The following is a 12,636-nucleotide window of genomic DNA, read 5'->3' as shown; positions in this document are numbered from 1 at the left end:
TTTTCTTTGCTGCTGACAGTAAAGATGAAGAGAAGGCATAATCCGAGCCTCCGGTCTTGACATAGAATATTGGGCCACTTTGAATGTTATTTCTAGTGCCTCTTTTGGTTCCGAGTAATTATTTGCAGTCCACCCCTGGGTAATGCTCTCTGTGTCCCAGGACCCAAAAACTGTTAAGATGGTCCTGAGTGGGTTGGGCCAATTAATGTGTAGCCATGAATAAGTACTGGGCCAGTGCTCAAGTAGTGGCAGATTGTAAAAACAGAGGAAGCCAGACAGTGCCAAAATCATCAAGATTTTATAAAGTATTTTTTTTTTTATAAATCATACTATCTATGCCCCCTCTTAGGGTGACCAGATTTTCTAAAAAAAAAAAAACCCGGACGGGCTATGAAAATAGAAGTAGGACTAAAGAAAATACACATTCGACTTTAGTCCTACTACTGTTTTGTCGGCCCGTTGCTGGGGTGGTGGAGGGGGGTGTGCTAACAGACACACTCCTCTCATTGGAGGAGACGCAGTGTTGCCAGGTACGCTTATTATAAGCGACTTTGGGCTTGTTTTTACCCAAAGTCGCTTATAATATTTGGAGGTCGCTTGTCGCGGTTTTCGTCCGCTTGTTGGACTGTCTGTGCGCGTGTAATTGGGCTTGTTTATATTGCTGTTAAGCCCATTACACGTCGCACAGTGACAGAGCGTCCTGCACTGGGCTGCTGGCAGCACTTTACGGCAATTGCTGCTTTGTCTTGCTCTCGGGTGCGCCCTGTATTTTGAATATGCTTAAGTGTTTGGCACTGATGGGATCGTTACTTGCCCACCAGGTGGCCCATCAATGCCAAATGCCTAAACATATGCAAAAAAAGCGCACTTTAAAAGTTTTGTCATGCAGGCAGACACACTGACATGTAAAGATGTAAAGAAGGGGATTGGTGTAGTTTAGCAAGCGTCACTCTATAGCAATATTATCCTGGTGATATCCCCAGTGCTGACGCATTATCCACTAACATCCTTTATTTATTTATTTTTTTAAAACTTTTTTTTGCAAGACTGGGTTAGAGGATTATTGGAATCTATATACAACATTTTCTCAGAAAGATGTATTCAGGAAGGCCATGTTTCTTTTCAGCTTCCAATTGGCCATGTTACAATATTATATAGCGCCTTGGATTAAGGCGCTATATAAAACAATAAATACAAATATTTCAGGGCCGTATTATTTTGCAATCTGGGACTTCTAGTCACCATGCAATAAAATATTGTTGTTCTAACACACTATGGGCCTCATTACACGGTAGGCGGTGAGCCATGGCGCTATTAGCGCCATGGCTCATGCCGGTAAAATACCGGCACCGCCTTGGCGGAAAGGGGATTTACCGCCCCATTCCAAGGTTGGAGGGGCGGTAAATCCCCTTTCCGCCATTGCCCTTCCCCATTCCCATTTCTGCCCCATAGGGCTCTATGGAAATGGGGAAGGCGCTAATTACGGCACCGCAATTTTGCGGTGCCGTAATTAGCTCCGAGGTCCCTTAGCGGGTTGGATTTTAACGCCTGCAAGAAGCAGGCGTTAAATCCTCCAACCCGCAAAGGGACCTCGTAGTACGGCGGTAAGGGTTAACGGTCACCGTTGCCATTAACGGTGACCGTTAACCCTTACCGCCGTCCGTGTAATGAGGCCCTATGTCAGTGTTCTGTCTATGTATGTTTTTTTTGTTGTTATGTTTCTTACTTTTGAGAACTTTCCACAACTTTTTAGGTGCACGCTTGTTTTTTCCGCTTATTTGGATGGGAGTCAGCTTGTTTTGGGCTTGTTTTAGAAGGGCATTCAGCTTATTTTTTCCTTCCGACCTGGCAACACTGGAGGAGAGTGCCAGGGAGGGGAAGGGGGAGGAAAGGGGGCCCATTCTCACAGGAAAAGTTGCGCCGGGACCTGATTTCGGGATTTCGAAATCGGGTCTCGGCAAAAAAAAACGGCAAAAAAGGTCTGCAATCAACACCCCGGACGGGGTTTATAAACTAAAAAAACTCCGGGGACCCCGGGACGTCAGGTGATTTCCCCGGACTGTCCCGGGAAAACCCGGACGTCTGGTCACCCTACCCCGTCTGTATGTTTATAATGTATACAGTATGATGTTTGTGACTTATCACAAGCATTTTAGGTGTGTGCTCGGTTTTCCGGCTCATTTGTATGGGAGTCAGCTTGTTTTGGGCTTTTTTTGAAGGGACATTCAGCTTATTTTTTCTTCTAAATGGCAACACTGATGACTTCCTCCCTTTGCACCGGAACTTTGAGTTCTCTTTCATGGCGGTGTTGGTAGCCATGTTTTGCAGTTTACTCGCCTAAGGAGTATGCTACGTGCTGCGCTAGGGCGCACCAGCCAGAGGTTACTCCAGCACAGGACTCCGGTGATGCTGCGGCATCTGCTGCTGCTTAGGTGAGGGCACCAGCCGTACGTGCATGCGCCGCATCCTTGTTTTTCTTCATGTTGACCGCCCCTCGTCGTGCATGGCAGGTAAGGCCAGGGGCGATGCTTTTCTATGGGAAAGGTCCCTGGAATGGTTCAGGTAACCCAAAAACATCCAGGCAGAATACAGACTCAATCACCCTAGTGTCGTGGCTGCAAATGCCAGCAATGGAAATGTCATTCTGTAAAATGTACGAACATGTTTTTTGCATATAGATCTCGGTGTTAATTAACATCTATTTTTCCGCAGTCAACACAGTGAGGGCGAAGGGAGCAGGAGACTACATGATTTGCCCAGGATCACACGCTGTGGCTAAATGCAGAAGCTCAGATCAGAACCCTAGTCTTTTTCCATAGTTGTGAATGTAGCCACAAACCCCCAAGTCGCTCCGTAGTTTCCCTCTTATACTTAAGTTGGACATGGGGTGTTAGCTAGGTCTGGAAAAGATGTGGGGCTAGGCCAATGTCAGGACTGTTACGACTCGGGGATAGCTAGCCTTTTGGTTGTAGCTGCTGAGCTTTTATCCGGGGCTACAACCAAAAGACCTGGGGATGTAGCGCCCTCAGCCCCCCCCCCAAACAACGCCTGTGCATTGGACGTACCCAGCGCAGTAGGATTCAAAATCCAGCTGTGGTTTTAGCATTAGGCCCCAGCAGTGACTCGCTGTCTGATTACAGCGCTCGGCTCCTTCCAGGAATCGGTCTGCCTGGCCCGGGAAGATCACACGGGACAACCCCCCTACCCCCCTGCTGTGTGTGCAGACTTCTCTTTCAGCGCGACCCCCCTTCTCTGTCTGATGTCCACCATGTTCCTGCCCTGCACTTTTGCAGAAGTGTGCTCCCCGAGCCAGGGCTGTGCCACCGAGGATGGGAATAAACACCCGCTGATCTGTAAAGTTCTCAATGATCCACTGTGAACTCAAATGCACCAGCTGAGGATTACATGCCTGGAAAAGATGATGAAATGCTGGAACCTTGGCAGATCCAGTCGATTCTTCCTCGGCTGGCAGCTGCTTCCAGTGGAGGACAGGATGGGGGTGACTCGGCTCCTTGTACGAAGGTGCCAAGGCCACTGAGATCGGCATCATTGAACTGGACGTGACCCCCGCCACCCCTAGATTCAGACTCTCTGCATTTCTATCAATCATATTATCTATCTAGCAACTATCCATCTATCTAGCTATCCAGGTGTATCTCTATCATCCAAAAGGCTTTCTACCAAGCTAACACTCTACTTATCTGTCAGCAACTGTCGGTCTCGGTCTATCTGTGATGCTGGAAATGCAGCGGAGGGACATGGCCTCCATATCCTTTACTGCTTTTTTATCATGTGTTCTGTCGTGTTTTCCGCGCAGGAGTTCATGTGGGACTCCTGGCGGTGCAGCTGTCTCTTTTGGTTTGCAGACCCATGGGATACCCTTATGGCACTCAGGAGTGGGGGGTACAACCATGTGCCCCAGTGTATGTTTTTGGGCACCTGTGTGTGGGGCCCACAGAGCAGGGTATGGGCTGGTGGCAGCTCCCTTGCTGAATTTGACAGGTGCTCTGAGTATCCTCCATTTTGGGATATCCAGGCCCTGCCATTTGAATCAGTTGATTCCTGATGGGGAAACAAGATGGCCCCTGTGGCCTCTTGCTTTCTATTGCCTGTTACCTTGTTTTCCCAAGTCCTGGGAAGCCCTTCCCCCTGACCGGCTGTTGGGTGGAAGTTACATATATGGTGGTGTTGTGAAATCCAGGCCAGACTGGCTGGAGCCTTCCCAGTGACTGTATGTTGTGGCTACACCCTGTGGGTGGGATCTGGGTGAATGGAGTGTTTGATGAATATGCATTCTGGGTTGTGGATGTCTAGTATCTGGTGTTTGACACAATGATTGAGACAAAACCTTCCCGAAACTGGTATGAATGCAGTGTGGAGTGTTGAATGGCTGGGTACTTGTCCCAATACACATAACCTGTGAGTGTCTGGAGAGAAGTGAATGGCCTGAATGCACTATGCACCTGATTGGCTGGCTGCCTGCATGAATGTCCTTCTGACCTATTGGTTGCCTGATTGTGACCCAAGAGAATGAATGGGAGATCAACTAGAATATCTGGGGGCCTCTCACTGCTAGAATTCGTGTTCAAAAGCAAGTCCAAACTACGAAGAGTAACTGGAGTGAAACTGAAGCTTGACCTTGAAGTCCTGCTGGAAGAGAAGAATTGCTGTTGCCCTTCATCAATCTGAAAGCTGCTGTGTCTCCAAGGACTGACCCAGAGAGGACCTGGTAAGGTGCCCTCTTCCTGAGCTACGAGGGACCATCGTGCACCAGCTCATCTTTGCCAAAGCTCCCTGGTAGACAGACCTACGACAGGCTGCCGACCAGAGATGGGGACTGCCGCGGAATCCCCAAGAGAAGCGCCCGGACTGTTGTCTGCCACTGTCGACGACCACTGTCGCCGACCGGAGCCGCTGTGCTCCCGTTGCCTAACTTTCGATTCACGTACGCGCTCTTCCGCACTGCTGCCCGCCTTATCCCGCCGGAGAAGGCCAGGCCGTCGGCGTGCCGAGGAGCATCTGCCAGTGGGTTTCCCGTCGCCCAAAAACCAGAGACGCCGACGACTCGACGCCCTTGCTGGGCCACAGTTGTTCAAACTCTTTGCCATCCTGAACTATCGACACTGAGATGCTCCGCACACCTCTTCCTTGCAGGACGTTTATGCTTCCACCGTCGACGAGCACCGCTGGGGAAGAAGCTGCTACTTCACTGTCGTAGGTCACCCTGTTCTCCTTTGGACGTTCAACGGCCTGTGACTCCTACCTTTAAGGGAGGGCACTCAAGAAGGGCTGTCTATTTCCCCGACGAGGAACGCTACAACGCCAGGTACTTTGGGGTTGCAGAACTATTGGAAAGTCTCTTGTGAACAATATATGGACTGGGCTTGTGATATATCTTTCTTCTACAGTTTCCCAGGTGGGGGTGATCTCCACACAGAACTGTCAAGGTATCGGGGCCAGTATTCTGCCACTTGCTCTAACCAACTGCTTTCCTCTTTTTGATTTGTGCCATTTAACCGTACAGTTGATGCACTTTAAAGAGATCTAATAGTAATTGTGGTATCATGTAGATCTGTATATTTGCCATTATAGATAAATGAGTACAAAGTGAGTTATCGTGATATTGTACATACCCTTGAGTAGTAATTATATAAAGTCTGTGTTTTAACTAATACAGTGTGCAGACATTCCTTTGTGGGTGCTTGGGGGACTACACTGTACTTAAGAACCAGCCTGCATCACCTCCTGAGAAGCTATGCCTTGGTTGCTCGTCCATTGCTACCACAATAGAGAATCTTGGCTGGGCTCCTCTTTGCCTCTCCTCTACCATATAAAGAGCAGAAGTACAGGCAGTCCCCTCCGGTCTTTACACTATCAATCTGTTTAATTGGTCTATATGTACGCTTGTCTACCTATCTGTTCATCTGTCTGACAATCTATCTACCTTTTTTGTCTATCCATCTGTCTTGCCCATCTACCCGTCTCTCTAGCGATCTGTTAGCTATCTGTTTATATTTACTTCTGTCTACCTATCTTTCTGTCTCTCTAGAGTCCCTTCATCTCTCGATCAATGCTCTCAATGTCGCCCTCTATCTCTGTTGCCCTTTCTCCCTATCGATCTAAGCCCGCATACAGATATGTACAGAAAGGCACAACTCGCCCCCAACTGCAAAAGACAAGCGCTTTCACCCCTCCTTAAATTAAGTGTTTCAGGGGCAAATGGCATTTGTTTCATAAAGCCCCCGCTCAACACGAAGGCTGCCTCTGACTTCAATGCGGGCGTTGTGATGTCGCAACCAATTGTAATAAATGATCACAGTTGGTTATATCTTTTTCGTGCATGCAATCTGTGCCGTCACAAATAAACTACTCCTTATCACCCCCCACTCTGTATCTGTACTTCTGAACACAATACCCCTTGCTAAACGCATTTAGCTGTGTGCACATCCAACATTGTTTTTTCTGCCTTAGCCTAAAATCACATTTAGCTGTGTGCACATATATACATTGCCTGGTTCTCACATGCCCAACCTCCTCCTTTTTGATGGGATACTCCCACGCCATAGCAACTTTTCACCCTCCTCTTCAAGGGCACCCTTGCCTGGTACTTCATGCGCTACAGCCCAAGTATCATCCTTATCTCTTGTCTCTCTACCTTCTCCTGTTTCCATCTCTCGGGCACTCTCGCCATTTGCAGGGGGACCACTGTCCTGTGTAACTCCCCTCCACCCCCCATAAGTCTCTCAAAAGCGGCCTATTTGCTCATGTTGCCACTCTTAACTCTCGCTCTGCAGTCAAGCACTCCTCCGACATCTGCCTCCTCCTTGAACTCTTGGACCTTGATGTTCTTGCGCTAACTGAGACTTGGTTTAAGAACAGCTCTGTCACAAATTTTGACACACTTCTCCCTGAAGGCTACAAGTTCCTCTCTGAGCCCAGGACTAACAGACGACAAGGAGGTGGAGTAGCCCTGATCTATCCGGAGTGGATCCCTGATTCCATCATTCCCACTCGGGCCTACTCTCAATCTCCTCTCTTAATTTGGCCATCTTCAATAGGCCGCCTAGCCAGTCCACCCTCTTCCCTCTGAATGAGCTTCCCATGCCACCTCTTTCCTCTCCACCTCCTGCTTGGGGATCTAAACATCCATCTGGACTCCCGGGACTCTTCAGGACTTTTTAACTCTGCGTCTTGCTCCCTTGCTCGCTCGCTCCCTTGCTCGCTTGCTCGCTCTTACATTTTTTTTTTGTACAATTTTTATTTTTTAAAGCGCTCACACAGCCCGCGGGCATCGAGGCGCTGTTAGAGTTTTTTTTTATTATTTTTTTTTTTTAGTTGCTTAATTGTTTTTTGTGTGTCTTAGTTGCGTATTTATAACGCGCTTAAACACCCAGAGGTTTCTAAGCGCGGAACCGGGGATCGAACCTGTGTTGCTTCGTGTCGTCTTGCTTCCAAGGCGTGCATGTTGCCACTGAGCTATCCTCCCGGGACACACTCGCGCTCTCTCTCTCTCTTGCTCGCTCTCTCTCTCTCTCTTGCTCGCTCTCTCTCTCTCTCTTGCTCGCTCTCTCTCTCTCTCTTGCTCGCTCTCTCTCTCTCTTGCTCGCTCTCTCTCTCTCTCTTGCTCGCTCTCTCTCTCTCTCTTGCTCGCTCTCTCTCTCTTGCTCGCTCTCTCTCTCTCTCTTGCTCGCGCTCTCTCTCTCTCTTGCTCGCGCTCTCTCTCTCTTGCTCGCGCTCTCTCTCTCTTGCTCGCGCTCTCTCTCTCTTGCTCGCGCTCTCTCTCTCTCTTGCTCGCGCTCTCTCTCTCTCTTGCTCGCGCTCTCTCTCTCTTGCTCGCGCTCTCTCTCTCTCTTGCTCGCGCTCTCTCTCTCTCTTGCTCGCGCTCTCTCTCTCTCTTGCTCGCGCTCTCTCTCTCTCTTGCTCGCGCTCTCTCTCTCTCTTGCTCGCTCTCTCTCTCTCTTGCTCGCTCTCTCTCTCTCTTGCTCGCGCTCTCTCTCTCTTGCTCGCGCTCTCTCTCTCTTGCTCGCGCTCTCTCTCTCTTGCTCGCGCTCTCTCTCTCTTGCTCGCGCTCTCTCTCTCTCTTGCTCGCGCTCTCTCTCTCTCTTGCTCGCGCTCTCTCGCGCTCTCTCTCTCTCTCTCTTGCTCGCGCTCTCTCTCTCTTGCTCGCGCTCTCTCTCTCTCTTGCTCGCGCTCTTTCTCTCTCTCTTGCTCGCGCTCTTTCTCTCTCTCTTGCTCGCGCTCTTTCTCTCTCTCTTGCTCGCGCTCTTTCTCTCTCTCTTGCTCGCGCTCTTTCTCTCTCTCTTGCTCGCGCTCTTTCTCTCTCTCTTGCTCGCGCTCTTTCTCTCTCTCTTGCTCGCGCTCTTTCTCTCTCTCTTGCTCGCGCTCTTTCTCTCTCTCTTGCTCGCGCTCTTTCTCTCTCTCTTGCTCGCGCTCTTTCTCTCTCTCTTGCTCGCGCTCTTTCTCTCTCTCTTGCTCGCGCTCTTTCTCTCTCTCTTGCTCGCGCTCTTTCTCTCTCTCTTGCTCGCGCTCTTTCTCTCTCTCTTGCTCGCGCTCTTTCTCTCTCTCTTGCTCGCGCTCTTTCTCTCTCTCTTGCTCGCGCTCTTTCTCTCTCTCTTGCTCGCGCTCTTTCTCTCTCTCTTGCTCGCGCTCTTTCTCTCTCTCTTGCGCGCGCTCTTTCTCTCTCTCTTGCGCGCGCTCTTTCTCTCTCTCTTGCGCGCGCTCTTTCTCTCTCTCTTGCGCGCGCTCTTTCTCTCTCTCTTGCGCGCGCTCTTTCTCTCTCTCTTGCGCGCGCTCTTTCTCTCTCTCTTGCGCGCGCTCTTTCTCTCTCTCTTGCGCGCGCTCTTTCTCTCTCTCTTGCGCGCGCTCTTTCTCTCTCTCTTGCGCGCGCTCTTTCTCTCTCTCTTGCGCGCGCTCTTTCTCTCTCTCTTGCGCGCGCGCTCTTTCTCTCTCTCTTGCGCGCGCTCTTTCTCTCTCTCTTGCGCGCGCTCTTTCTCTCTCTCTTGCGCGCGCTCTTTCTCTCTCTTGCGCGCGCTCTTTCTCTCTCTTGCGCGCGCGCTTTCTCTCTCTTGCGCGCGCGCGCTCTCTCTCTCTCTCTTGCGCGCGCGCTCTCTCTCTCTCTCTTGCGCGCGCGCTCTCTCTCTCTCTCTCTTGCGCGCGCGCTCTTTCTCTCTCTCTTGCGCGCGCGCTCTTTCTCTCTCTCTTGCGCGCGCGCTCTTTCTCTCTCTCTCTTGCGCGCGCTCTCTCTCTCTCTCTTGCGCGCGCTCTTTCTCTCTCTCTCCCTCGCGCTCTCTCTCTCTCTCTCTTGCGCGCGCTCTTTCTCTCTCTCTCTCTCTTGCGCGCGCTCTTTCTCTCTCTCTCGCTCGCGCTCTCTCTCTCTCTTGCTCGCGCTCTTTCTCTCTCTCTTGCTCGCGCTCTTTCTCTCTCTCTTGCTCGCGCTCTTTCTCTCTCTCTTGCTCGCGCGCTCTCTCTCTCTCTCTCTCTCTTGCTCGCGCGCTCTCTCTCTCTCTCTCTTGCTCGCGCTCGCTCTCTCTCTCCTTCCCCTCCCCCCCACCTCCTGGTCCGACTCAAACTGCAGGACACGCCTTGGATGCGCTCATCACCACTGACCTACCTCTTACTACAGCACTCACATGGACTGATCACTCACTTGTCTCTTCCCACCTTAAGCTATCATCTCCTGGCATTGGCACTCCACAAACAGCCTCCCGTCTTCAAGGCCACCCGGCACATGAAAAGTGACAGTGGCTGCCTTTGCCTCCTCTTACACTCCACCTCCTACTCTTGCGGCTGATTCCCACCCTAACAGAGCTCTCTAACTTGCATCTCTCCATCTCCCAACACTCTTCACATCCTTGCCCCTGTCGTTAGGGTGCGTATGTAGCCTCCCTTCTTCAAAGGCAATATATACTCTGCATCCGGTCCAAGAAGAGTCCATATTCAAGACAGCATCTCTGCGGCATCTAACACGGCTGAACTTTTCAGTCTGCAAGGAATTGGCCAACCCTTCAGCAGCCTCATCTCCTACTGCACCTACACAAGCCCTTTCCTCGTTATTGGCAGCACATTTCACCAACAAAACCTTGGACATCCGTGCCTCCCTTACTCCTTCACCCGCCCATATTGTTAGGCAGAATTGCATGCAGTACCCTCTGGGACCACCACATGAAATTTTGACTACAGGTGTAAGTCAAACCAACCTTTGGCATAAGTCTGTACCACACCGTTTTTGATAGCGAGCTGAACAGCCAGGCTTATCTCAAGAGTTGATGTGAGCAGTACAAGTAGTTACACAGAGGACTTTCAATCACAGTGGTTCGAGTAGACACTTATACTCAAGGTATCTTGGTAAAACACTTATTAATTTATTACACAATCATTTAGAAAACATTTCACCCGAAGGAGGGAACTTACTATTATAAACCAATACATAACTCTAAGATGTTAAGACAGTTTGAGCTCCCCTGAAAGAGGAGCCAAATGGCAGTTCAGTTACTTAGAAGTGAGCAAAAAGGCACAAGGTAAGTAGAATAGATCACATATACTTGTTAGACAGTGCAGTGTTTCAGTTTACCAGAAGAGTTAATTCAAGTCAATAGGCCTGGACCACAGTCAATGGGCTAGTGTTCTGGATAGGAAAGAGCAGTTCTGGTATCAAACGGTAAAGTCTGTGAAAGTTCTCAGTAGTAGTTTAGGTGAAAAAGAATCCTTTGTTGGGTCACAAGCTGGTTTAGGCCTGCAAGTTGGGGAAAGTTTCACAAACTTCTCTCAATCGGGTTGGCACAGTACCAAAGTATGAAGAAACAAATGCAGCTGAAGTTGTTGGTTCCTTCAAGTTCCTGCAGATCTCACTGTTCCTGAGCCTCCGTCGTGGGGACAAGAGGGAGGACGTCGGGACTCCTGCACTGCATGGGATCATCAGAGAACGCAAACAAAATGGAGTCACTTCAGTTCGAGTAGCTGTTCTTCAAGCACACAGGCTGGTGTCCTTCCCCCTGTTTAATCCTAACCAGCTTCGAGAATGGTATCCAGGTGGCTTAAGAATTGATTGGTCCCACTAACTCTAAGGAAGAAGTCGTCCTTGAAGGGGCTTCTCTGTCGAGATGAACTTGGCACCAACGGTCCAGGAGTTGCAGCAGCTGTCATCTTCCAGCTAGTCTTTGGTTCTTTCGTTCCAGTGGTCGTCTCTGCTTTCCAGTCCAAGAGACTCGCCTTTTAAACAGTTCTCTCCCTTTCATTCCAGCCTAGCTGTCACTCACCCGGCAGGGTGGCTATCCTTGCCAGACAGCCAGCCAGCCAATCACGCCAGAGTGCATTTGGGTCTCCTAGGAGACAAGCACAGGGGGTTTCGGGCACCTCCCAAGACCGGGACCTATGGGGCTTGAGGTGCCATCTTGAAAAATATGGCTCCCGTGATCTTTAGCTACCGGTGTTCGGTCGGGAGAAAATCATGGTAGTTTGTTGTAAAACCACTGCCACCAGCCTTTTCAATAGGAAAGGGTAGCAGTTGACTGCTACATGAGTAGTTGGACACGGGATACTATGTAACCCCTCCAGCACTCGATTGTGTGTGCTCGGTCTATACATTGGGAAAAACTAGAAGTCAATTTCACTTTACATTCTCTGGGAAACAGTAGTTTATTCCAGAGAAGGTATTTAAACCTGTTGGAAGTCCCTGTGTCACTGCACTGAGGGTGCTGTGTAACACACATGAAAAGATGCCTATGGAGTTATCTAAAACTCCATAATCGAAGAACACAAGTGTAAAACACACATCAAAATACATGAGTGGGAAAAAAGGCGCACTCTTTTCAGGTAAGAAAAGCAAGTCCTCAAAAATCCAGCAAAGTTGCTGGGGGGTCTCTAATGTGAAGGGAATTAGCACATTTCTGAGAATACTCCCTAACGCCCATGCATCAACATCATTGGAGAGCCATCGGCCTCCCTACTACCCCCCCCTTTCCTGCTTTTTCCCCTGTCACACCTGAGGTCGTCACTGGGCAAGTCCAGACTATGAAAGCCTCTTCCAACAAGTGGTTCCGTGCCCTTCCAAAACTATCAAGGGCAACATTGACTCTCTGGCTCCAGCCTTGGAGGACCTCTGCAACCTCTCCTTCGCCTCTGGAGTTTTCCCAACCTCTCTCACTCAAAAATCCTCCTGCCGTCCCTTCTATCTAGGCAAACTATCACCCGATTTATATCACTCCTTTCCTGGGCAAACTACTGTCGAAGTTGGCTATCTCTCGGCTTATTCCCCACACTGAATCTGTGGGTTGTCTCCATGATCGTCAGTCTGGCTTCAATGCATCCAGAGGCATGGAAACTGCTCTCCTGAACATCTGTGAAGACCTGCTCTCAAATCTTGATACAAACTCTCCTTCTGTCCTCATTCTCCTTAACCTCTCCTCAGCATTCGGCACAGTAAATCATAACGCCATGATCGATCGTCTCTGTGAAACCCTGGTAATCACTGATCAGGCCCTGGCATGGCTCACCTCCTTTCTCTCTGAGCAACCATCCCAGGTGGCATTCTGGCCCTTTCTCTCCGCTATCACTCTCTCTACTTGCTGGGACCCGCAGGGTTCTAACTTATTCCTCTGGTTTTTCAATATCTACATGGCCGCCTTGGCCCACATGATC

At 49.9% G+C, this 12,636-nt stretch overlaps 1 protein-coding gene across 2 annotated transcripts in view; it reads left to right on the top strand.

The window, feature by feature from the left end:
* The first annotated feature begins 1,824 nt into the window (after positions 1–1,824).
* The window catches only part of ZNF639 (zinc finger protein 639), a 101,734-nt gene continuing 90,922 nt past the window's right edge, over positions 1,825–12,636 (top strand). Inside the window, exon 1 of one of the 2 annotated variants that reach the window (XM_069618690.1) lies at positions 1,825–2,432. The gene's annotated coding sequence lies outside the window, so the exon portion shown is untranslated. The remainder of the gene's footprint in view (positions 2,433–12,636) is intronic. The other variant, XM_069618689.1, reaches the window with a different exon arrangement.

Source organism: Ambystoma mexicanum, chromosome 10 (assembly GCF_040938575.1).
Source record: "Ambystoma mexicanum isolate Mex_15411 chromosome 10, UKY_AmexF1_1, whole genome shotgun sequence".
Lineage (NCBI taxonomy): Eukaryota > Metazoa > Chordata > Amphibia > Caudata > Ambystomatidae > Ambystoma > Ambystoma mexicanum.
The sequence above is the reverse complement of the archived record's forward strand: the minus strand, read 5'-3'. Positions and strand labels throughout refer to the sequence as shown.